The sequence below is a fragment of the Hyla sarda genome, chromosome 8 (genome assembly GCF_029499605.1).
Source record: "Hyla sarda isolate aHylSar1 chromosome 8, aHylSar1.hap1, whole genome shotgun sequence".
Lineage (NCBI taxonomy): Eukaryota > Metazoa > Chordata > Amphibia > Anura > Hylidae > Hyla > Hyla sarda.
The window spans coordinates 199974730-199999728 of record NC_079196.1 but is presented as its reverse complement, the minus strand read 5'-3'; the positions used below and the strand labels follow the sequence as shown (position 1 = coordinate 199999728).

At 48.2% G+C, this 24999-nt stretch overlaps 1 protein-coding gene across 12 annotated transcripts in view; it reads left to right on the top strand.

Moving 5' to 3' along the window:
- TEDC2 (tubulin epsilon and delta complex 2) overlaps positions 1 to 24254 on the top strand; it is a 206158-nt gene extending 181904 nt beyond the window's left edge. For 8 of the 12 annotated variants that reach the window (XM_056533680.1, XM_056533681.1, XM_056533677.1 and 5 more), the window contains 3 exons: positions 14204 to 14337; positions 14434 to 14625; positions 22221 to 24254. The gene's annotated coding sequence lies outside the window, so the exon portion shown is untranslated. The remainder of the gene's footprint in view (positions 1 to 14203; positions 14338 to 14433; positions 14626 to 22220) is intronic. The other 4 variants (XM_056533682.1, XM_056533683.1, XM_056533678.1 and 1 more) reach the window with 4 other exon arrangements.
- The last annotated feature ends 745 nt before the right edge of the window (positions 24255 to 24999 follow it).

Genomic DNA, 24999 nt, shown 5'->3' with positions numbered 1-24999 from the left:
TTCTCTGACAAGCAGAGAGGAACTGGCACCTGCACAGGCACTGCTTCCTCTCTGCTTGTCATAGAAGTGAAGTTTTCTATAGCTACAGTCTAGGGAAAGGACACAGGATTGAACAGCTGCTACTGTGCTGCCCACCCTCAAAGGGGTACTCCAGGGAACTGAAATTATTAGATATAGATAAGGGATAAGTGTTACGCCGAGCGCTCCGGGTCCCTGCTCCTCCCCGGAACGCTCACGGCGTCTCTCTCCCTGCAGCGCCCCGGTCAGTCACGCTGACGGGGAGCGCTGCACTGTCATGGCCGTCGGGGATGCGATTCGCACAGCGGGACGCGCCCGCTCGCGAATCGCATCCCAGGTCACTTACCCGTCCCGGTCCCCTGCTGTCATGTGCTGGCGCGCGCGGCTCCGCTCTCTAGGGCGCGCGCGCGCGCGCGCGCCAGCTCTCTGAGACTTAAAGGGCCAGTGCACCAATGATTGGTGCCTGGCCCAATTAGCTTAATTGGCTTCCACCTGCTCCCTGGCTATATCTGATCTCCTCCCCTGCACTCCCTTGCCGGATCTTGTTGCCTTGTGCCAGTGAAAGCGTTTAGTGTGTCCGAAGCCTGTGTACCTGAACTTCTGCTATCCATCTTGACTACGAACCTTGCCGCCTGCCCCGACCTTCTGCTACGTCTGACCTTGCCTCTGCCTAGTCCTTCTGTCCCACGCCTTCTCAGCAGTCAGCGAGGTTGAGCCGTTGCTAGTGGATACGACCTGGTTGCTACTGCCGCAGCAAGACCATCCCGCTTTGCGGCGGGCTCTGGTGAACACCAGTAGCCTCTTAGAATCGGTCCACTAGCACGGTCCACGCCAATCCCTCGCTGACACAGAGGATCCACTACCTGTGAGCCGAATCGTGACAATAAGTGTATGATAAGTGTTCAGTTTCTTGCTGAACATTTTTTTCAGAACGCTCGGAGCCGGAGGCCCTGATCATGACATCACTGTCGCTCCCCCTTGTGACGTCACACCACACCCCCTCCATTCATGTCTTATGGGAGGGGGCGTGTTGGCCGACACGCCCCCTCCCGTAGAGATGAATGGAGGGGACATGGTGTGACATTGTGAGCGGGCGCGACGTTACGTCACAACTACTGCTGCAGGAACCCGACGTTTATTTAGAACGCCGGGTGCTGTGGAAGATCGCGGGGGGGGGGGGGGGGGATGTTGTGGGGGGATGGGTGGGGGCCAGCAGCGTGACCTCCATGATCAGACATTTTATCCCCCATCCTTCCGATAGAGGGATAAGATGTCTAGCAGTGTTGAAAGGCCCAAAGCTGTTTGTTCTGTTTAATTTCATATTATATCTTTATAAGGATTGGAACAAAATGTTTGTGATTTAGGTCTCCATCTCTCCGCTTCTTTTCACATAACGAGAATTAGAAGCCTACAGCCACCGTGCTGCTTTCTCTGAAGTCAAATGAAGCAATACAGATACATCTGTGGCAAGCTGCCTCTGGTGGCGGCTGCCAGAAATATTGGGGGAGACTTGCCTTCTCTGCCAGTGGTCAGGTCACTTTTATTTTAGAGGACGGATTCTGTTCCACATATCATATTGTGGAATGAAGTCATTGACGTCTGTACTTGTAGTACTGATCCTTTGGGGTCAGGTGCAGCCCAATCGGAAATCCGATCGGATGTGCAGTCTGTTGTTTTAACTTCTGCCAGTGAATGACGGACGCTGCATACTTTGGTATCTACACTATGGAGCTGAACCAAAATGTACTCTACATGCGGCATACGGAAACCACAAAGAACTACATTCTGAATTATAAATGACAGCATTACTAAATGTGTGACATAACTGGCAAACTTACATGAGGAAACCAAATGTATGATATAAAAGGGAAGAGAATATTTTCATCTTCTAGAGCCATTTCCTAGAGCTAATAATAAGGCTGTCCTCATATCACAATTGTAATTAAAACATTTGTTGGGATTATACCAATCTTCCTGGAATCTAGTAAAAAACATATTGACATTACTGAAAAGTTATATACCATCAGGAAATAAAAATATGTTCACACTTGCCACTCAAGAGGATACACAATAGGCTAACATATCCTATTTTTCTCCATTTGCTTGACAGCTTTGCTGTGTAGACTGGGACACCTTCTGCAGCGTCACTTAATTATCATCAAATGGAGTCAGTAGAGTCATCTCATGACTTAATGCAGGAGTACAGTACTACTGGAGGCCTACATAAGGTTGTGTGGCAACTATACATCAATGGCCAGCCCCCCAGATGTTACAAACCTACAACTCCCAGCATGCTGGGAGTTAAAAATTTAGCAACATCTGGAGGGCCACAGTTTGGAGACCACTGCCATGTACAAATAAGGCTTCGTATGCAGCTTCCATTACACTCCTTGGACTCGTGGGAATTAGATGTGCTCTATCTCTATCTGCAGACTCATTTCTGGCCCTTTTAGATGGACCAGTTGGCTCCCGATAGTGAGCACCTCTCTTGGTGATCGGCAATCATTTGTTCAACCTTCACAAAGCTCCATGAATCATGCGGCACTTTAAATTTATCATTGTCAACCGCACATCACCTGCTTACATGAGGCCGCACAAAAGATGTGTTCAGCTGCAAACAAGTGTTTGCTTGTTTGTAGGCTGATCGCTGGCCCTTCAAGGGTATGTTCACACGTTCAGATTCTTCATTGTAATTAGTGAATTTAAAGTCAGGAAATGATCATAAATGAAGCAATTCTATAATATAAAGACTGAACATTCTCATTTCAAACTCATTCCTGGCTTTGTTTTCAGTAATTGCAATTAAAAACCTAAAAATGTAAACACATCCTGAGCCTCCATTCACACAGCGGAATTTCCGAGCAGAATCCGGCGGGAAAAACTCATTGCGAAAAAAAGTTTTCAATGGATTTTACTGCATCGTGCACGTGGCAGAATTTCCACTGCGGAAACATCTGCTGCGGAAATTTAAATTCCAAACTCAGTGGAAAGAATGAACATGTCAATTCTTTCTGCGGAATCCGCTCGGGAATGCATTGCCGTCTATGGAGACAGCGCATGTCTGAGAAGTCATAGCACCAGCTACTTATGAAATATCTGTCCGGCGTTCCACCATGTAAATGGGGCCTTACTAAAACTGATCAAGGACACGTTCCTAGGAGCACTCATATGCCCAATAACCGGCCTGTGTAAAAGGGCTTTTAGTGTATGCACTGCAGCTGCCAAAAAAACATTCACGGATACAGATACTGCTATTTTCCCAGTAGAAAAAAGTTTTTTTTAAGGGGGATATCTCAAAATTCTAAATGGCCACCTATCTACAGAATAGCATTGAAAATAATAATAATGTTGTTTTTACTTTGTATTCCGCTCATTTGTTTTCCTTTTGCATTTGCCGTCTTCTCTCTGCTGGAGCTGACCTTGTCTGTTGATAAAGCCTACATTAAAGTAATGCGTCTTTAAATTGCAAATAATGTCAGAACCATTATAATATTAAAGCCCATTCAGAGTCTGTTTAGGGGACACCAAATGGGAACGTAGCAGAACCATTGATTCATTACCTTCATCTTCTTGTCTTGCGAAGGACCAAATCATTAGATGTGAACTGTGTCATCTCTTTGGGTTCCAGGAATAACAGGGCTCATTATGTACAGTACAGCAACTATAAGGTGAGCATCACAATCCGAGCTTCTATGATTTATACAGAAAATCTCCATCTTGTCGGGTTGTAGTGATGGAGAAAGGGATGATTTAGGAGTGATATTTTATAATATTTCTCAAATTAAGTTGGGATATATTAATACCTTCACAATAGTGCAACATGTATGTGTGTATATATATGTGTGTGTGTATATAAAATAAATAAATATATATATACAGTATATATTTGCTATCATTTTTAGCAAATACACAAATAAGGCACAGGACAATGTTGAACATTCTGGCTTTATTAAACATCCCCAGTCCAGTGTTTCCCAACCAGGGTGCCTCCAGCTGTTGCAAAACTGCAACTCCCAGCATGTTGGGAGTTGTAGCTTTGCAAAAGCTGGAGTCACCCCGGTTGGTAAAAACTGCCTCAGATAAATGAAAATAGATTATTATAAATATTGGTAGATATTTTTTCTCATCAAGTAAAAGAAAAAATATGGGATCAATCAATGTGGAGAAAAATAAATAATGGATTACTTGGATGTAAATGGTCTTTTAAAAGGGCTAACTTTCAATAAGCCCTTCAAGATGGTACACAGAGTGAGGCAAAAGATATTGGTTGTTCCCAATCAGCTATAAAATTTTGTGCAAGCATAAAGAAAATTGGAAAGTTATTAAAGGGGTACTCCAGTGGAATTTTTTTTTTTTTTTTAAATCAACTGATGCCAGAAAGTTAAACAGAATTATTTCATCTGAGCCAATGTTTGTAACAGAACTGGAACTGTAATTCATTTACATAAAGTAAAGTTAAAGGAGAAGTCTCATACAAAAAAAAATTGTCCCCTATCCACAGATAATGGATGATCCGAGTGCTGGCCCCCCGCGATCTCCTGTACAGAGCCCCCGCTCTCCCCTGGAGTTGCGCGTCACGACCCCACCATATATCTCTATGGGAAAGCCGAAGACAGCCGGACGGCTCTCTCATAGATATATATGGAGGGGGCGTGGCGGTGTGAGGTGGAAACTTGCAAGTTTCCATGGGGAAAATAAGCCTGAGCAGGGGAGAGAGGATGTACACAGCTCCTCATCTCCCCTCCCTAATGATTTCTATGTGTGAAGGGGAGATACTGCACAGGCTGGGGATAAGGGGAGGGGGGGGACATCACAGACTGGGGATGATTTCTATGTGTAAAGGGGGACATACTGCATAGGCTGGGGATAAGGGGGGGGGGACATCACAGACTGGGGATGATTAGGCAGGGGGGATGAGGAGCCGTGTACGTCCTCTCTCCCCTGCTCTGGCTTCTTTTCCCCATGGAAACTTGCGTTCTCCGAAGGCAGAGCAGGGGGAGGGGAGATGAGGAGCTGTGTACGTCCTCTCTCCCCTGCTCTGCCTTCTTTCTCCCATGGAGACCTGCATCCTCCGGGAGGGGGAGATGAGGGGGCGTGGCTTCTTTCTCCCCTGCAGACCTGCGTCCTCTGCTCTGCCTGTGCTCCACCCAGCTCTAGCTTCAGAAACCTTCGGAGAGCTGATGGGAGGAGCGGTTGCAAGTGTGCACAGGTCGCAAGTTTCCACGTCACTGCCCTTGCTTCGGGCAGGTTTTATGGCGCTCCGCTCCCTGTAGGTAGATTGCCCCCTGTATGAAGGCTCCCTTGTAGGTAGTTTGTCCCTATATGTTATACCCCCTGTAGGTAGTTTTCCCTCTATATGTAAAACTTCCCTGAAGGTAGGACCCCCTGTAAGTAGTTTGTCCCTATATGTAAACCCCCCCTGAAGGTAGTTTGTGAGACCCCCCCCCCCCCCCATTTAGTTAGCTTTTCCCCTGTAGGAAGGACCCCCCCCCCCCCCAAGGAGAAAAACAAACCAAACACATACTAACTCGGTTTCGCCCGCATTCAACTGCATCTTTTCCAGCTTTTTTCTGCGGCCACAGGATGCTTCTCTACCTACAGGACGTGCACGATGACATGACGTTTCCAGCCTCTAGTGGCCATCTTCCCCATCGGACTACTGCAGCACAGTTGGGAACCACTGGTATAGACCACCAAAGAGATTAGGTATCATCCTACCAAAATTCTCACTCTTGAAGAGTATGCACTTGACACAATGCAATGTAGGGAACCTTGATGCAACAGCCACAAAACAATGTAGTTAGTAGAACGGTTGAGCTAAAGCAATGGCAGGCCATCCAATATATGCAGCAGCTTCACCATACAGCCACCTTAGCAGTAGTTATGCAGCCTATCCAGAAAATCCCAGATCCACCGTCACCGTACCTTCTGTATGTGAAGATAAGTATCATTTTCCGCCTATAGACAGTATCTAATCATCCTTGATTAATTGAATCATGCAGCGTGCATTATCCTGCACACAGTCCTTACACCCACAATGTAATTATAAGAATATAGCCGGCTGTTAGTATGAGACTGGGGGAACTATAGGAAGATTTTTAACCCTTTGGTTGGCTGCTCTCTAATTTAAAATTCAATTCTACCATTTCTTTGAAACGTGATGTTGAATTGCTGCATTTAACACCTGGGAAGGATTAATCCGCTCCCGCATCCCAAGGTCTTTCTTTTTTATTTGCCTGGCTGCGGAACAAAAAACCCTGACGGCATATGTACTAACCCCATGCCACATGTCTACATTCCAGCGGGGGGGAGTATGAATAGATAAATGACTTAACTCCTACTGAATACACTGCACCTGAATCATTGAATTGCATTCCCAGTGACAATAGTTTAATAGAAACTCGGCGGAGAATAATATTTTATTTATTTTTGTCAAGGCCATCGTCTCATATCTGTACTGATTTCAGTCATACTGGGAATATTTTATTAGTTCTACTGTTTTGCCAACAAGTTATTCTGTAATTCACTTTTGATGATTGTACCAACTTGTTTACTATTTGGGGGTAGCAGTCTGCGTGTAAAGGATGTGCACCAATGGAAATAGCCCCTGAGATCCTATTGTTGTAAGACAAGGTGGGCCTAAGAAATCTATGAGCCATTATAGTTGTCAGTGGTCTTCACATGTGATCATTTGAGTGGTCTAGTGTATTGATTTGGTCCATAGAATGGCTGCCCCCCTGCTAGACAAGACCAACTCTCCCCTAGTATAAACGTTGGGGCACCTATATTGCATACATTCATCCCATACATACATTCAGAAGTAAGTGGCACAAGCTTAGGGGGTATATGAGGGTCCCTCACTATATCTGCCAAAGACTCAACCTCTCTCTTTCACTGTTGCAGATTGGTGCCATTGGGGTCCCTGTTGCTGGTTGTCTCAAGCATTTTTGCAGACTGGCTCTGCAAGGCCATGTTCGCACGGCCGATTCCGTGCGGAATTCTGCACATTTGAATGGTCCGACAGTCGTAAATGCAGTCATAGACAGCAATGTATTTCAGAATCCATGGACACCAGAAACGGGATTCTGCTGTGTGCACAGTGCAGCAGGATCCCATTGAAATCAATGGGCCTCTGCTGCAGCAGAATTTCCAAGCGAAATATTCATGCAGAATTCCACCTAACACCGTGTGAACAAATCCTTAGGGTGGTTCTTTTGCATGCTTGGTGCACTTTATCCTTCTTTCACACTGCCATTATATCCCGGCTGTACAGCAGCCATTGAAAAAATGAGAGGAGAATAGCAGGAGAAAAATTAGTGCATGTGCCCTCTTTTTCTCCCACTATAAATAACGGCGCCCGACAGACCCCATTATAGTCAATGGGATCCGGCAGTTTTTGGGCGGTGCGCATTGGCAGTGTGAAAGTAGCCTTTTGGTTGTGTCTTCCTTGCTGGCTCTGTTAAGCAGGCCACACACATGAGTTAGCTGTCAGAACACCTCTCTCTGCCAACCCCCTCCATGACTGTGATGAAGGGGGAGATAAACCCAGAAATGCGTTATTGTGGTTTTTTTTTTTTTTTTTTTTTTTAAGTTCTACTCAGGACTTCCTCTCAAGAATTCTGTGGCTTGTTTATTTTCTACCTTCTCCCACCTTCACATGCATACTCCTCCCAGGCCAAGTAGTTATGTGTATTGAATTGTTCAGACACCTCTAGCCGCACCTTATCATCCTGAAATCAAAAAGAAGCAAGCAGTTACAATTCGACTGATCTTTACATTCCCTAATATCTGCTGTCAGGAAAAAGTCGAGAGGTATCCTTACACATTAGATTGATGGCTGGTCCCGTCAAACGGGCATGTTCAGCCGACACATATCTTACGTAATTGACTAGCTTCATAGGGTGGACTTCAGGTCAGTTATGAGACACTGTGATAGAGTCAATGTGATGGAAAAGTGTTGCCAACTTTGGCTGGGACTGTTGTGTAAGCAAAGTGGGAACAACAACGTGTTGAGATGTCCATGCTCTATATAATAATGTTTATCCCAAAAATGTATAAACCTGACATGGCTCCGTATATGCCTCCAAACCCTTTTGATGAGGCTAGTCTTGTGGCGATTGTAAGAAGGTACTCATCATGGTCTTGGGGTATCTGGTATGAGTCTTAGGAACATTAATGAGTACCAAATAAAACTTTTAATATAGTGTTCCCTGTGTAATTAGCAGACACTTTCCCATTCATTTGCTTTTAAAATTATCAACATAAATATGTTCATAATGTAATAGAAAAAACGGCCACTAGGTGACTCTGTTCTGTTCCCTGCCTCAAGTAATACAGTGAGTTTGGTCTCCTCCCGGACTGGCAGGAGACCAAACTCAGGAACTGCCTCTCTACACTGAGCTTGATTGACAGCTGCAAAGAGCCTCACTGAAACATGCATAGAGCCTCGCTGAAGATGCACAGAGCCTGAGGACTTCTATTCATCCCAGAGCGGCAACCATGTGAGGGCGGAAATGGTCCCCCAGCAGGCTTCAGTGATGTCATGCCTGCTGGGAAATGCCCACTTTCTCCTGCTGGGAGATTGTACTATGTGAGCACGAATAAAGGTATGATACACAGCTTTTTAAAGCTCTGACATTTTTTTTAAGGGTGGGAGGAGTGTTAGGAGTAGTTAGGGAACATAGCCTAAGTTAGTTTAGAAAAGATTATTTGGTAACAGGTACTTTTTAAGGAGCCCTGATCGAAGGTACCATAGCCTACATCTACTAAGATGTCATGTTTCTATACTTACACTGAACGACCATGTATACACAGAGGCAGCTCTAGACTTTCTGAGTTCTTAGGCAAATCTTGGACATGAGGCCCCCATGAACATAATACATGCAAGCGATAATAAAAATAAACCATAAATAATCACTTAGGAGTAGATTTATGAAAACCTGTGCAAGAGAAAAAAATGATCAGTTGCCAATAGCAACTAATCACTTCTTTCATTTTTCAGAGGCCTTTTCAGAAATGAAAGAAGTGATCTGGTTGCTATGGGCAACTGGTCACCTTTTCCTCTGCACAGGTTTTGATAAATCTACCCCTTGGTACTGTGATGTCACTGTGTATTATCCCTGTACTTTGACATCACTGTGTATTATTCTTGTACTGTGATCATAGGCGTACGCAGCCTATTGCATTACTGTGTGCACCCTAAAGCACAAACTCACGCCGCGCATGTGCGTGCATGTATATATATATATATATATATATATATATATATACATACACACACACACACACACAAATACACTGTTGCTTGCATGCACACAGACCTGCACTCATATAGATGCAGGATAAGTCCCCACACATTAGGTTGGCAGTATAGTTCCCCCACATTAGGTTGGCAGTACAGTTCCCCCACATTAGGTGTGCAGTATAGTTCCCCCACATTAGGTTGGCAGTACAGTTCCCCCACATTAGGTTGGCAGTACAGTTCCCCCACATTAGGTGTGCAGTACAGTTCCCCCACATTAGGTGTGCAGTACAGTTCCCCCACATTAGGTTGGCAGTACAGTTCCCCCACATTAGGTGTGCAGTACAGTTCCCCCACATTAGGTGTGCAGTACAGTTCCTCCACATTAGGTGCAGTACAGTTCCCCCACATTAGGTGCAGTACAGTTCCCCCACATTAGATTGGCAGTATAGCGCCCCACATTAGGTGCAGTATAGTTCCCCCACATTAGGTCATTGTTATTGTTACATCTACCACAGTAGTGAACCTATATTGTGGTCCATAAATGCAGGACCTCTACCCCAGCTTACAGTGCACATCTGCACTTGGGGTTAAGGATTATCTGCCATTTTAGACCACATCAGTGAATTTTTCCCCCACATTAGGTGCAGTATAGTTCCACCACATTAGGGGCAGTATAGCTCCCCACATTAGGGGCAGTATAGATCCCCACATTAGGTGCAGTATAGTTCCCCCACATTAGGTGCAGTATAGTTCCCCCACATTAGGTGCAGTATAGTTCCCCACATTAGGTGCATTATGTTCCCCCACAGACATACAGCCTTCAGCCATATACAGTGTATGGCGGGAGGCTGTATGCCTGTGTACAGCCCCACTTCAGTATTCGGACCACCACTCCTCCGGTCCTGGGTCACAATCTACTGCTATGGCCTACAGGCCATAGCAGTAGGTCCCGGGACCGGAGGAGTGGTGGTCGGAACACTGAAGATGACGTACAACATACAGGTAACTTACCATGCGCACGTGCGCATCCTCCTCCTCGCTGCTCTGCTCCACTGTTGCTATGGGGCCAGAGCGAGGCCCCAACCAGAGCGAGGCCCCAACCAGAGCGAGGCCTTAGGCAGCGGCCTAAATGGCCTAATTGGTAGAGCCGCCTCTGTGTATACATTATTACCTATATACAAAAGACTTAGGAAAAATGGTTCCTCATCCAGTGCTGCTCCCACAGCCGTTGGCTTTCCAGGTCTGAATATGGAGACTCCTGTCTAGGCCACAGTATGGAGACCACTGTTCTATGGTATTTTTAAACAGGGCATTTCACACTATGCCAGGTTCAATACATTTATAGCAACCAGGTGTATACATATATATATATATATATATATATATATATATATATGTGTGTGTGTGTGTGTGTAATTCCATTGAATTGAGTACTGCAGTACCAGACACAACCCCATGGAAGATTTAGGGTGGGTTCACACTACGTTTATTACATGAATGAGCCGACCGGAGTCAGATAGTGACTTTGGTCAGCTCATTTTTGCCCGTATCGGGACCTAAAACAGTGGTATACCGGTTTTAGGTCCGGTTACAAAACCATATGTAATAAACGTAGTGTGAACCCACCCTAAATCTTCCATACGGTTGTGTCTGGTACTGCAGTATTCAATTCAATGGAATTACATACATATATATATATATATATATATATATATCTGGTTGCTATAAATGCATTGAACCTGACAAAAATGAGCCGACTGCAGTCACTTATCTGACTCCAGTCGGCTCATTCAAATGAATTAAATGCGGGTCAGGTCAGCCGGATTGTAAGAAACGTATTGTGAACCCACCTTTACACAGGTTTGGAAGCAGAATCATATTATGATCATATGAGATGGTATTTCAGCCCCATAAGCTGTGCATACCGAATGGCTCTCATGCTAAAGAGGATGATTTGCTATTTTCTAAGAATTTAACATATTATTGCAGAACTATTGTAATTCCTTACAAAGTGTATAGAAAACACTCCATTGTCACTTGCAGGATTTGTTTCAAGTACATAATATCCCAGTGTGACAGAATTCATAGTAAATAATATACTCTGAATTTTATGCAACTATTGAAAGCTTTAAAACCATAGTCACAAAGACTTTTTACTCTTTTGTGCCTTTATGTGCATGATTGTATACAACTTACTGGCAATTAACTGTCTCCACTAGGCATAACATAAAAACACCTGCCTAATAATGTGTAGTTCACCCTTGAGCCACCAAAACAGCTCTGACCCATTGAGGACTAGACTGCATATACCCCTGTAGGTGACCTGTGGAATCTGGCATAAAGACAACTGCAGCAGATCCTTTAGGGCCTGTAATTGTAAGGTGCAGCCTCCATGGATCAGACTTGATCCAGTGAGACAGAATTCATAGTGAATAATATACTTTGCATTTTATGCAACTATTTAACGTTTCAAAACTGTAGCCATAAACTCGTTTTGCTCTTTTGTGCCGTTATGTGTATGAATGAATACACTTTACTGACAATTTACAACTAAAGAGGCGATGAACAAGCTCTCTGAAGATTCGAAATGTGCTGGAGACAACTGTCTCCATTAGGCATAACATTAAAACCACTGTGTGCAGTTTACTCTTTGCATGCCAAAACAGCTCTGGCCCATCGAGGACTAGACTGCATAAACCTCTGAGGGTAATCTGTGGAATCTGGTATCTAGACATTACCAGCATTTTCTAGGTCCTTTAAACCCGGTAAGACTGTGTTCAATGACCAACTTCCTCTTACCTCTTAACTTTCCCCCTCCCCGTCATGTAAACCTTGCATATAAAAAACACTCCAACAACTTATTAATTTTTTGGTGGACATGGGGGTCGGCCATAGCTTTTATTTAGTCATAACACTGTTAACATAGTAACCAAACCGTCCAACCTCCATGAGGTCGCCAAACCAGGGGGAGCCCCACAGCCGCCGGGCCTAAGAGCCTTCCCCCTCCACCTCTCCATGGATTTCTCTCCTTTACCGCCAGCGGTGACTTAACAAACTACAACCAAAAATAAACATCCATCAAATGAAACGAACAGAAGGTAAGATTTCTCCACCAGTTCCTTTTTTTCTTTTTTTTAAACTTCTTTTTATTATATATATATATATATATATATATATATATATATATATATATATGAAAGGGGGGGGGGAGGTACAAAATTCAAAAGGGGAAAAAACCCCGTACAACAATAAAAGGGGAGGGAGGGCGGGGACCTTCTCTGCTGGACGCAGGTACAAAAGGGGGCCTGCAGGGATGAAGGACCCTCCCTTATACCCTGGGTGGACAGCCCAGCCCCTTCCCCCCATGTGACCCCTTGCCCATACTCTAATTGGCTAACCAGCCTGGGAGCAACCAAGATAGGGAGAGGGGAGGGGGGGGGGCTACTTTAACCCTACCCTGCCTGAACCTCTGCCCACAGTCAGTGGCCCCTAGCCCTAATCGGCCCGGCACCACACAGTTGTGAGGTGCGGCCTCACCACAGTTCCCAGCAGAACGTTGCCCAGAACATGACACTTCTTCCACCAACTTACCGTATTTATCGGCGTATAACACGCACTGTTTAGGCAAAAATTTTTAGCTTAAAGTCTACCTGCGTGTTATACACCGATAAGCTGCTGCAGTTCAATGATTTAAAGCGGGCGCTTTAAATCAATGAACTGCAGCAGCTTTGTAGGTGCAGAGGCCGCTGCCCCTTTAGACCGGAGGCCTGAAGCAGCGCGGACCCGACCCCGGCAACAGGTAATTACACAACCGGGGATGGGGGAGGCAACGGGTCATCGGTGCCGGCAATGGGTGCCGCTGCCCCTTCTCTCCCCCTGGCTGTCGGCGCCGCTTCTCTCCCCCTGGCTATCGGGGCCGGCAATGGGGCGCCGGCACTGATAGTCAGGGGGAGAGAACGGGCAGCGGCGCAGATAGCCAGCGGGAGAGAAGCGGCGGCAGCAGGACTCTAGACCCCAGGAAAGGCAGGGGGAGAGAAGCGGGCAGCGACGGCCTCTCTCCCCCTGCCTTTCCTGGGGGCTTCTGCGGGGTCAGAAACAGTGTATCGGGGTATATGCATGCACACACACGCACCCTCATTTTACCAAGGAAAACTTTTTTTACCCAAATATCCTTGATAAAATGAGGGTGCATGTTATAGGCCGGTGCGTGGTATACCCCGATAAATACGGTATATTCTTTCCTTAGTGTATCCTGTTGCCATCTCTTCCCCAGGTGAATGACACTCACCCACACGGCCATCCATAATGATGTTAAAGGTTAAATTGGCACTCTTATTAAAACTCATTTTTGCTATGGCACTCCTTATGGTAAATAAAAAATCTTTCTAATGGTACTTTGTTTAAAAAAAAAAAGTTTTCTATGTTTTATTTGTGTTTAAAAAAGCTGCCACTAGGTGTCTCCCTACTTGTCCAGAGAACATTTCTCCCCCGTCTCTTGCACAGACTTTGGACTCCTGCCGGCCTAGCAGAAGCCCAAAATCAAGAAATGCTGAGGGGAGTAGGGCGAGGGTGTTCAGCCTTAGCCAATCATAGCTCATCTTACACTGAACTGCTCTGGGCTGTGTGTAGCAGAGTGAGGGAGGAAGTTCTCCCCTGTATGACTTCAGATGATGTAACACCTGCTGGGGAACGCCCCTTCCCAGTCTGTGAATCTGACTACAACTGAGCAGAAAATACAGAGCGATATCAAGGTAGAAAACAAAAAAATAATAAAAATAAAGGCAGGGGGTGGTTTATCATGATGGGGGCAGTGAACTGGGAGAATTATAAAATGTATCAAGATCATGAGAGGTACTCTTTAAGTGATCCCTGTTCATTTGTTGGCTCTGTCCTGATATTTTTCTCTGACACTTGGTTCTTTTTACGCCCTGTAAACATCAGATATGCAACATTTTCATCATCCTTGGCTCCAATGCAAAATCTATAACTGGATCCCTCAAGCATTGTGCAACTGGTGTCCTCAGATGTGGTAAAGGAGTTGTTGCCCCTAGTTCATCTCTTCTTGGAACCACTGGGTGAGCTGCATGTCCTTGGAAAACGTCCATTAATCTTGCAGGAATTTGTAGCATTTATTCAGATGCTGAGGTATCTATGACATCTTCTGTCCACAGGTTTGGGCCCTCTAAGGTGGTGGGCCTCTTTGCAGCTATTATGGCATTATATCACCCAAGGGAATGACAGCTGTTCTTTCTGTCTAAGCACTACCAGGGGTGCCCGAGTGTCCAGTGGAAAAATGGATGATTTGTTTATTATTTTTTTATTTCCCCCCCTGGCCGGAAGGGTCAGCAGTGAGTCGTCAGCAGGTAATGTATGAGAGTTGGAACGGGGGGTGAATGGAGACAAAAAACGGAGGGTGAATGGATACAATAGCAGCGCAGTGGGGGTGACAGTACTGGGCAGTTGTTGATTGAAAGATGGAGGCAATAGCAGAGGGGTGGGGGTGAATAATTGAGTTAATGGTGGGGGGGGATGAGTGATGGAGGCAAAAGGGGGGGTCAATAATGGAGACAATGAGCGGGTTGAATGATGGAGGCAATGGGGGGGTTGAATGATGGAGGCAATAGCGGGGGGGGGTGAATAATGGAGGCAATAGGGGAGGTCAATAATGGAGGCAATGGGCGGGTTGAATGATGGAGGCAATGGGGAGGTTGAATTATGGAGGCAGGGGTGAATGATGGAGGCAATAGGGGAGGTCAATAATGGAGGCAATGGGCGGGTTGAATGATGGAGGCAATAGCGGGGGTGGGGGTGAATGATGGAGGCAATGGGGGTGTTGAATGATGGAGGCAATGGGGGGGGTTGAATGATGGAGGCAATAGGGGAGGTAAATAATGGAGGCAATGGGCGGGTTGAATGATGGAGGCAATAGCGGGGGGGGAATGATGGAGGCAATAGGGGAGGTAAATAATGGAGGCAATGGGCGGATTGAATGAGGGAGGCAATAGCGAGGGGTGGGGGGGTGAATGATGGAGGCAATAGGGGGGTTGAATGATGGAGGCAATAGCATGGTGGGGGTGAATGAAGGTAATAGCCAGGGGGAGGAGTTAAATGGAAGCACTGTGTGTGTTTGTGTGTGAGGCTGCTGGAGGCATTGTTCGTGTGTGAGGCCGCTGGAGGCATTGTGTGTGTGAGGCTGCTGGAGGCATTGTTCGTGTGTGAGGCCGCTGGAGGCATTGTGTGTGTGAGGCCGCTGGAGGCATTGTGTGTGTGAGGCTGCTGGAGGCACTGTATGTATGTGTGAGGCCGCTGGAGGCATTGTGTGTGTGAGGCTGCTGGAGGTATTGTGTGTATGTGTGAGGCTGCTGGAGGCATTGTGTGTGTGAGGCTGCTGGAGGCACTGTGTGTGTGTTGTGTGTGTGTGTGAGGCCGCTGGAGGCATTGTGTGTGTGAGGCTGCTGGAGGCATTGTGTGTGTGTGAGGCTGCTGGAGGCATTGTGTGTGTGTGTGTGTGTGAGGCTGCTGGAGGCACTGTGTGTATGAGGCTGCTGGAGGCATTGTGTGTATGTGTGAGGCTGCTGGAGGCATTGTGTGTATGAGGCTGCTGGAGGCATTGTGTGTGTGTGAGGCTGCTGGAGGCATTGTAAGTGTGTGAGGCCGCTGGAGGCATTGTGTGTGTGAGGCTGCTGGAGGCACTGTATGTATGTGTGAGGCCGCTGGAGGCATTGTGTGTGTGAGGCTGCTGGAGACATTGTGTGTATGTGTGAGGCTGCTGGAGGCATTGTGTGTGTGAGGCTGCTGGAGGCACTGTGTGTGTGTGTGTGTGTGTGAGGCCGCTGGAGGCATTGTGTGTGTGAGGCTGCTGGAGGCATTGTGTGTGTGAGGCTGCTGAAGGCACTGTGTGTGTGAGGCTGCTGGAGGCATTGTGTATATGTGTGAGGCTGCTGGAGGCATTGTGTGTGTATGAGGCTGCTGGAGGCATTGTGTGTGTGTGTGAGGCTGCTGGAGGCATTGTGTGTGTGTGTGTGTGAGGCTGCTGGAGGCATTGTGTGTGTGAGGCTGCTGGAGGCACTGTGTGTGTGTGTGTGTGTGTGAGGCTGCTGGAGGCATTGTGTGTGTGAGGCTGCTGGAGGCATTGTAAGTGTGAGGCTGCTGGTGGCATTGTGTGTGTGGCTGCTGGAGGCATTGTGTGTGTGAGGCTGCTGGAGGCACTGTGTGTGTGTGTGTGTGTGTGTGTGTGTGAGGCTGCTGGAGGCATTGTGTGTGTGTGAGGCTGCTGGAGGCATTGTGTGTGTGAGGCTGCTGGAGGCATTGTGTGTGTGTGTGTGAGGCCGCTGGAGGCATTGTGTGTGTGAGGCTGCTGGAGGCACTGTGTGTGTGTGTGTGAGGCCGCTGGAGGCACTGTGTGTGTGAGGCTGCTGGAGGCATTGTGTGTGTGAGGCTGCTGGAGGCATTGTGTGTGTGAGGCTGCTGGAGGCATTGTGTGTGCGTGAGGCCACTGGAGGCATTGTGTGAGGCCGCTGGAGGCACTGTGTGTGTGTGTATGTGAGGCCGCTGGAGGCATTGTATGTGTGTGTGTGTGAGGCTGCTGGAGGCATTGTGTGTGTGTGTGAGGCTGCTGGAGGCATTGTGTGTGTGTGTGAGGCTGCTGGAGGCACTGTGTGTGTGAGGCTGCCGGAGGCACTGTGTGTGTGAGGCCGCTGGAGGCACTGTGTGTGTGTGTGTGAGGCCGCTTGAGGCATTGTGTGTGTGAGGCTGCTGGAGACATTGTGTGTGTGTGTGTGAGGCTGCTGGAGGCATTGTGTGTGTGAGGCTGCTGAAGGCATTGTGTGTGTGAGGCTGCTGGAGGCATTGTGTGTGTGAGGCTGCTGGAGGCATTGTGTGTGTGAGGCTGCTGGAGACATTGTGTGTGTGTGTGTGTGTGTGAGGCTGCTGGAGGCATTGTGTGTGTGAGGCTGCTGGAGGCATTGTGTGTGTGAGGCTGCTGGAGGCATTGTGTGTGTGAGGCTGCTGGAGGCATTGTGTGTGTGAGGCTGCTGGAGACATTGTGTGTGTGTGTGTGTGTGTGTGTGTGTGAGGCTGCTGGAGGCATTGTGTGTGTGTGTGTGAGGCTGCTGGAGGCATTGTGTGTGTGAGGCTGCTGGAGGCATTGTGTGTGTGTGAGGCTGCTGGAGGCATTGTTTGTGTGTGAGGCTGCTGGAGGCATTGTGTGTGTGTGTGTGAGGCTGCTGGAGGCATTGTGTGTGTGTGAGGCTGCTGGAGGCATTGTGTGTGTGTGAGGCTGCTGGAGGCATTGTGTGTGTGAGGCTGCTGGAGGCATTGTGTGTGTGTGTGAGGCTGCTGGAGGCATTGTGTGTGTGTGAGGCTGCTGGAGGCATTGTGTGTGTGAGGCTGCTGGAGGCATTGTGTGTGTGTGAGGCTGCTGGAGGCATTGTGTGTGTGAGGCCACTGGAGGCATTGTGTGTGTGAGGCTGCTGGAGGCACTGTGTGTGTGTGTGTGTGTGTGAGGCTGCTGGAGGCATTGTGTGTGAGGCTGCTGGAGGCCTTGTGTGTGTGAGGCTGCTGGAGGCATTGTGTGTGTGTGTGTGTGTGAGGCCGCTGGAGGCATTGTGTGTGTGAGGCTGCTGGAGGCACTGTGTGTGTGTGAGGCCGCTGGAGGCATTGTGTGTGTGAGGCTGCTGGAGGCATTGTGTGTGTGAGGCTGCTGGAGGCATTGTGTGTGTGTGTGAGGCCGTTGGAGGCACTGTGTGTGTGAGGCTGCTGGAGGCATTGTGTGTGTGAGGCTGCTGGAGGCATTGTGTGTGTGAGGCTGCTGGAGGCATTGTGTGTGTGTGAGGCCGCTGGAGGCATTGTGTGAGGCCGCTGGAGGCACTGTGTGTGTGTATGTGAGGCCGCTGGAGGCATTGTGTGTGTGTGTGAGGCTGCTGGAGGCATTGTGTGTGTGTGTGAGGCTGCTGGAGGCATTGTGTGTGTGTGTGTGTGTGTGTGTGTGTGAGGCTGCTGGAGGCATTGTGTGTGTGTGTGAGGCTGCTGGAGGCACTGTGTGTGTGAGGCTGCCGGAGGCACTGTGTGTGTGAGGCCGCTGGAGGCACTGTGTGTGTGTGTGTGAGGCCGCTTGAGGCATTGTGTGTGTGAGGCTGCTGGAGACATTGTGTGTGTGTGTGTGTGTGAGGCTGCTGGAGGCATTGTGTGTGTGAGGCTGCTGGAGGCATTGTATGTGTGTGTGAGGCTGCTGGAGGCATTGTGTGTGTGAGGCTGCTGGAGGCATTGTCTGTGTGAGGCTGCTGGAGACATTGTGTGTGTGTGTGTGTGTGTGTGTGTGAGGCTGCTGGAGGCATTGTGTGTGTGTGTGTGTGAGGCTGCTGGAGGCATTGTGTGTATGTGTGAGGCTGCTGGAGGAATTGTGTGTGTGTGTGTGAGGCTGCTGGAGGCATTGTGTGTGTGAGGCTGCTGGAGGCATTGTGTGTGCGTGAGGCCACTGGAGGCATTGTGTGAGGCCGCTGGAGGCACTGTGTGTGTGTGTATGTGAGGCCGCTGGAGGCATTGTATGTGTGTGTGTGTGAGGCTGCTGGAGGCATTGTGTGTGTGTGTGAGGCTGCTGGAGGCATTGTGTGTGTGTGTGAGGCTGCTGGAGGCACTGTGTGTGTGAGGCTGCCGGAGGCATTGTGTGTGTGAGGCTGCTGGAGGCATTGTGTGTGTGTGAGGCTGCTGGAGGCATTGTGTGTGTGTGTGAGGCTGCTGGAGGCATTGTGTGTGTGAGGCTGCTGGAGGCATTGTGTGTGTGTGTGAGGCTGCTGGAGGCATTGTGTGTGTGTGAGGCTTCTGGAGGCATTGTGTGTGTGAGGCTGCTGGAGGCATTGTGTGTGTGTGAGGCTGCTGGAGGCATTGTGTGTGTGTGAGGCTGCTGGAGGCATTGTGTGTGTGTGTGTGTGAGGCTGCTGGAGGCATTGTGTGTGTGAGGCTGCTGGAGGCATTGTGTGTGTGTGTGTGTGTGTGAGGCTGCTGGAGGCATTGTGTGTGTGTGAGGCTGCTGGAGGCATTGTATGTGTGTGTGTGAGGCTGCTGGAAGCATTGTGTGTGTGTGTGTGTGAGGCTGCTGGAGGCATTGTGTGTGTGTGAGGCTGCTGGAGGCATTGTGTGTGTGAGGCTGCTGGAGACATTGTGAGTGTGTGTGTGAGGCTGCTGGAGGCATTGTGTGTGTGTGAGGCTGCTGGAGGCATTGTGTGTGTGTGTGAGGCTGCTGGAGGCATTGTGTGTGTGAGGCTGCTGGAGGCATTGTCTGTGTGAGGCTGCTGGAGACATTGTGTGTGTGTGTGTGTGTGTGTGTGTGTGTGAGGCTGCTGGAGGCATTGTGTGTGTGTGTGTGTGAGGCTGCTGGAGGCATTGTGTGTATGTGTGAGGCTGCTGGAGGAATTGTGTGTGTGTGTGTGAGGCTGCTGGAGGCATTGTGTGTGTGAGGCTGCTGGAGGCATTGTGTGTGTGTGTGAGGCTGCTGGAGGCACTGTGTGTGTGAGGCTGCTGGAGGCATTGTGTGTGTGTGTGTGTGTGAGGCTGCTGGAGGCATTGTGTGTGTGTGTGTGTGAGGCTGCTGGAGGCATTGTGTGTGTGAGGCTGCTGGAGGCATTGTGTGTGTGTGAGGCTGCTGGAGGCATTGTGTGTGTGTGTGAGGCTGCTGGAGGCATTGTGTGTGTGAGGCTGCTGGAGGCATTGTGTGTGTGTGAGGCTGCTGGAGGCATTGTGTGTGTGTGAGGCTGCTGGAGGCATTGTGTGTGTGAGGCTGCTGGAGGCATTGTGTGTGAGGCTGCTGGAGGCATTGTGTGTGTGTGAGGCTGCTGGAGGCATTGTGTGTGTGAGGCTGCTGGAGGCATTGTGTGTGTGTGAGGCTGCTGGAGGCATTGTGTGTGTGTGAGGCTGCTGGAGGCATTGTGTGTGTGTGTGTGTGTGTGTGTGTGAGGCTGCTGGAGGCATTGTGTGTGTGAGGCTGCTGGAGGCATTGTGTGTGTGTGTGAGGCTGCTGGAGGCATTGTGTGTGTGTGAGGCTGCTGGAGGCATTGTATGTGTGTGTGTGAGGCTGCTGGAAGCATTGTGTGTGTGTGTGTGTGAGGCTGCTGGAGGCATTGTGTGTGTGTGAGGCTGCTGGAGGCATTGTGTGTGTGAGGCTGCTGGAGACATTGTGAGTGTGTGTGTGAGGCTGCTGGAGGCATTGTGTGTGTGAGGCTGCTGGAGACATTGTGAGTGTGTGTGTGAGGCTGCTGGAGACATTGTGAGTGTGTGTGTGAGGCTGCTGGAGGCATTGTGTGTGTGTGTGAGGCTGCTGGAGGCATTGTGTGTGTGAGGCTGCTGGAGGCATTGTGTGTGTGTGTGAGGCTGCTGGAGGCATTGTGAGTGTGTGTGTGTGAGGCTGCTGGAGGCATTGTGAGTGTGTGTGTGAGGCTGCTGGAGGCATTGTGAGTGTGAGGCTGCTGGAGGCATTGTGAGTGTGTGTGTGTGAGGCTGCTGGAGGCATTGTGTGTGTGAGGCTGCTGGAGGCATTGTGAGTGTGTGTGTGAGGCTGCTGGAGGCATTGTGTGTGTGTGTGTGTGTGTGTGTGTGTGTGTGTGAGGCTGCTGGAGGCATTGTGTGTGTGTGTGAGGCTGCTGGAGGCATTGTGTGTGTGTGTGAGGCTGCTGGAGGCATTGTGTGTGTGTGTGTGAGGCTGCTGGAGGCATTGTGTGTGTGTGTGTGTGAGGCTGCTGGAGGCATTGTGTGTGTGTGTGAGGCTGCTGGAGGCATTGTGTGTGTGTGTGTGAGGCTGCTGGAGGCATTGTGTGTGTGTGTGAGGCTGCTGGAGGCATTGTGTGTGTGTGTGAGGCTGCTGGAGGCATTGTGTGTGTGTGTGTGTGTGAGGCTGCTGGAGGCATTGTGTGTGTGTGTGTGAGGCTGCTGGAGGCATTGTGTGTGTGAGGCTGCTGGAGGCATTGTGTGTGTGAGGCTGCTGGAGGCATTGTGTGTGTGTGAGACTGGAGGTATTTGTGGGGGAAAAAGGTGAGGATGATGCTGGAAAAGTACGGTGCCTAATATGTTTTGTTTTTTTTTCTTTGCGAGTGGTGCCCTAAGCCGAAAAAGGTTGGGAACCACTGGCTCAGAGCCTAAGGTTTGACTCAAGTACTATTGATATCCCATATATCAGTGGTCTCCGACAACAGCTGTCCGGGCATCCTTGGAGTTGTAGTTTTGCAAGATCTGGAGGCCCACAGATTGAAGACCACTGTTGTAGAAGAAGCAGCATCATGATGCTTCTTCAAAAGAAGTTTTCTCCAAAATGTGGACCTCCAGCTGTTGCAAAGGTAGAACTCCCAGCATGGCTGGACAGCTAACGACTGCTATATACAGACAGTACATACAAGAGAAACTAATTTTTTTTTATATCATGCAAAAGTCTGTTGTATTTCACTAATGCAACTTAAAAGGAAAGGAAGCATGAAGTGCTCCAAAATCTCCTGGTAGACGGATGCGCTGACCCTGGACTTAATGAAGCACAGTGACCAACCCCAGCAGATCACAGGGCTCCCCAAATCATAGTAATGGGGGGAGGGGGGTTTCATGAGCTGTACCCATAATCAGCACAATTATGACCAATCACGTCTTGAGCTTTGCATGTAATGAGTCTCTCTAATATATTAGTTTCACCTTTTAAGTTGCATTACTGAAATAAATGAACTTTGCACGATATTCACATTTTTCGAGTTTCACCTGTACATCGAATATAGAGTAATGCATATAACATCACCTCTTCATCTTGCCTCCCTCACCTTTCACCATATATTTTGTTTAAAAAATAAGGTGAAATTAATGATATCCAGTGGTATAGGCATTGTTCATGTTATGTCACCTAGGACAGACTCAGTTTGGTCTGTTTGCAGGGCGTGCAAACATATTATACATGTACTGTATATACATTATGCATTTATGTCATCTATAGAGAGACTAGGAGAATACATCTCTGCACCATTCGCTCATCACTGGCTACATTTCTCTTTGTTGTTATTTGTGGAAATTTCCAGCCTTGTATAATTGTTACCGATTACAAAAACATCACTAAATGCAATGTGCCAGGAGGGGGGGGGGCACAGGAAAGGGTTAATGAGAGCGTCTGGGAGTCTCGCCCACCATCCTGTACTTCCACCAATAAGCAGAAAGACTGGAGAGAAGCAGGGAGCAAAAGAGACAGAGAGAGAGAGAGAGAGACAGAGTCAGAGAACTAGCAGAGGAAAGAGAAGAGCAAGGAGAATAAGACGTCTTTGAAAAGAACTGGAGACCAGAGCAAGCACGAAGGCTGAGAAGGTAGAAGGAAAGAGGCAAAGACGACCCAGGGAGCCTCAGACTGCAAGACACCACCAGATCAATAGATGACAGAAGGCGAGCAGGTGATGAGCAGCAAGTGGGAAGCAGACGAGAAGCTGTAAGGTTGTAGCATCCGAGAGATCTCCTTCACAATAGAGGGGAATCTGCTTCTTCCGAATTCCATTGAAGAGGAACCCAGTACTCTACTGCCTTTAGAGAGTGAAACCGGTGGGGAGGGGACCTTCTTTTTTTCCACTCAAAAGACTATGACTGTCTGTAAGTCTAACTCTTTATCATGCCTACAGGCTGCCAAGCCAGGCCCGCCGCCACCACCGACAGGTGAAGCAGCCACAGACTCAACGGCCACCCTCAACAAGCTGGCACTGGCCACAGGTGGTGCAGAAAAGTCCTGGCATCGCTGCGTCTTTCCCTTTGGGGCAGTGGCTTTAGTGATTGGTATTGCTGCCACGTGTATCACCTTCAAATTTCGAGGGCCACATATGGACATAGCAAAGGCGGTGTCGGTGGCAGCACTGGCTGCAGGGGCAGCTTTGTTGGTGGCAGCCTTTCTGTGCTGGAGATCCCGGAGAGAACGACAAAGAAGAAGGCGAGAGGAGGCAGAAGCAGAGGAACAGGGGGGACTGTAACTGGATTTCTTGTTGTTTTTTTTTTTATGCAGCAGGGACAAACGGCGGTACTTAGTCCTGTAGTAGAGCCTCAGACAAAGACTCATCAGATAATTGGGGGTCGTAGAGTACTGAATGGTTTCAGAGGAAAGCGTGTATTGTACCCGCAGTGCACAATAACGTGTGTACTTACTGATGTAGAAGGTGGGTGATATCATGACTTTCATTAATGTTATAAATAATGTCAGAAACATGATCATGTCAACATTATCCAAACGCCTTGGAAAACGTGAATTATTTACGCGCTCAGTGCTCATTATTCAGCGCAAGGGAATGTGGTGTTGTTGGCCATGTCTTGACCGGCATCCCCCGAAAACTACATAATCACCCATTAGATATGAACTTAACCCACCAGTGCCTGCACCTCTGACCTAAGAGCTAGTCATGTTACATGGATGATGTTCACACCATCCTCGTTTCTGACATTATGCATAACATTTTGAGCCAGCATATTCCGTACATTGACGTAACTTATATGCATGTTGTGGGCAAATCTACGAGGTTCTCTCCTCACATCATATCATTGCATTTTTTGTGAAGGCTCTTGGGTCACCGACAATTCAAGTCCTTCTGGAGAAGACTGAAAATGCTGCTTTTGGGGTGAACGTGGGCTGCGCTACAAACTGTGAGTGCCTTATTGCCCTTTCGAAGGACGTTGCCTGCATTTCCCACCCCACCTCGCTTGCCCTCTGAACAGGACTCAGACTAATGTTGTTTTTGCTCTGCGGAATCTCCAGCTTTCTCAGAAGTGGCCTTAATATCTCTTACCCAAGAGGCATCAGACTGAGTGTTTCTTCATGTGACTCCTGAGAAGGGAACATTGACAATCCTCTTGGTGATCATGGAACAGTGGCTTTGTCTACCTGGAGGACAATATGATTGGCGTCACCATTCTGTCCTATGTATGCAAACTACAAATACCCGGGACTGTATATCTTTTGTACGGGGGTAGAAGTCCCTGATAAATTGTTATGTGTTTCAGCTGATATTGTCTGATTCCTGTTGTGTGTCCACTATAGGGTTTATATGTGTGGGGACTGGGGCACCTCACTAGGCTATCCTATAAAGTTCCTAAATCAGCTACTGCACTGCCTATGATCATGTCCTGAGTGTACTGAGCCATACAAAGTCTTAAAAAGGCACCAAGTGCAGCTCATAAGGTGTTCATATGATTCACCCTTATGCATACAAAGATTTTTGGAGGTCCTCAGAGCTGGACAGAAGTGCCGTAAAGTTGTGTCGATGGGGCAGACATTTTTATGGACTTCATGTAGGGCATCCCATTGGAGGACACTAGAGTCAGAATCTCCCCAGCCTGTAGTGGCTACATACCTGACACCCTGTGTAGCCATACACATTAGATGTCATCAAAGTTGCGGAACTTGCTAAACATCTACTATGTATGGGGGTGTCCTGGTGGCAAATGCCGAGGGAAAAGAAGGGTCAGGCATGTTGAATTTTAAACTCACAGGAGATAGGCCACCACCAGAGGTACCTGACGGTGAGTTTTTCCCTTCTTCGCATTGAAAACACATGCAAGCTCAGCCAAGTTGTGTGGTTGGAGAAAGTACCGTAACCCAAACATTTGCAAATGATGGCATGAATGTTCATGAATGCCCTGTAAAGTGTATATAGCAGGTGCCACATGCTCTCGGGGCACATTTACTGAGCACTGGCCACATTCTTGTGCTCAATAAGAAAAATAAATTGGTCTACATGGTAGATGTCCAA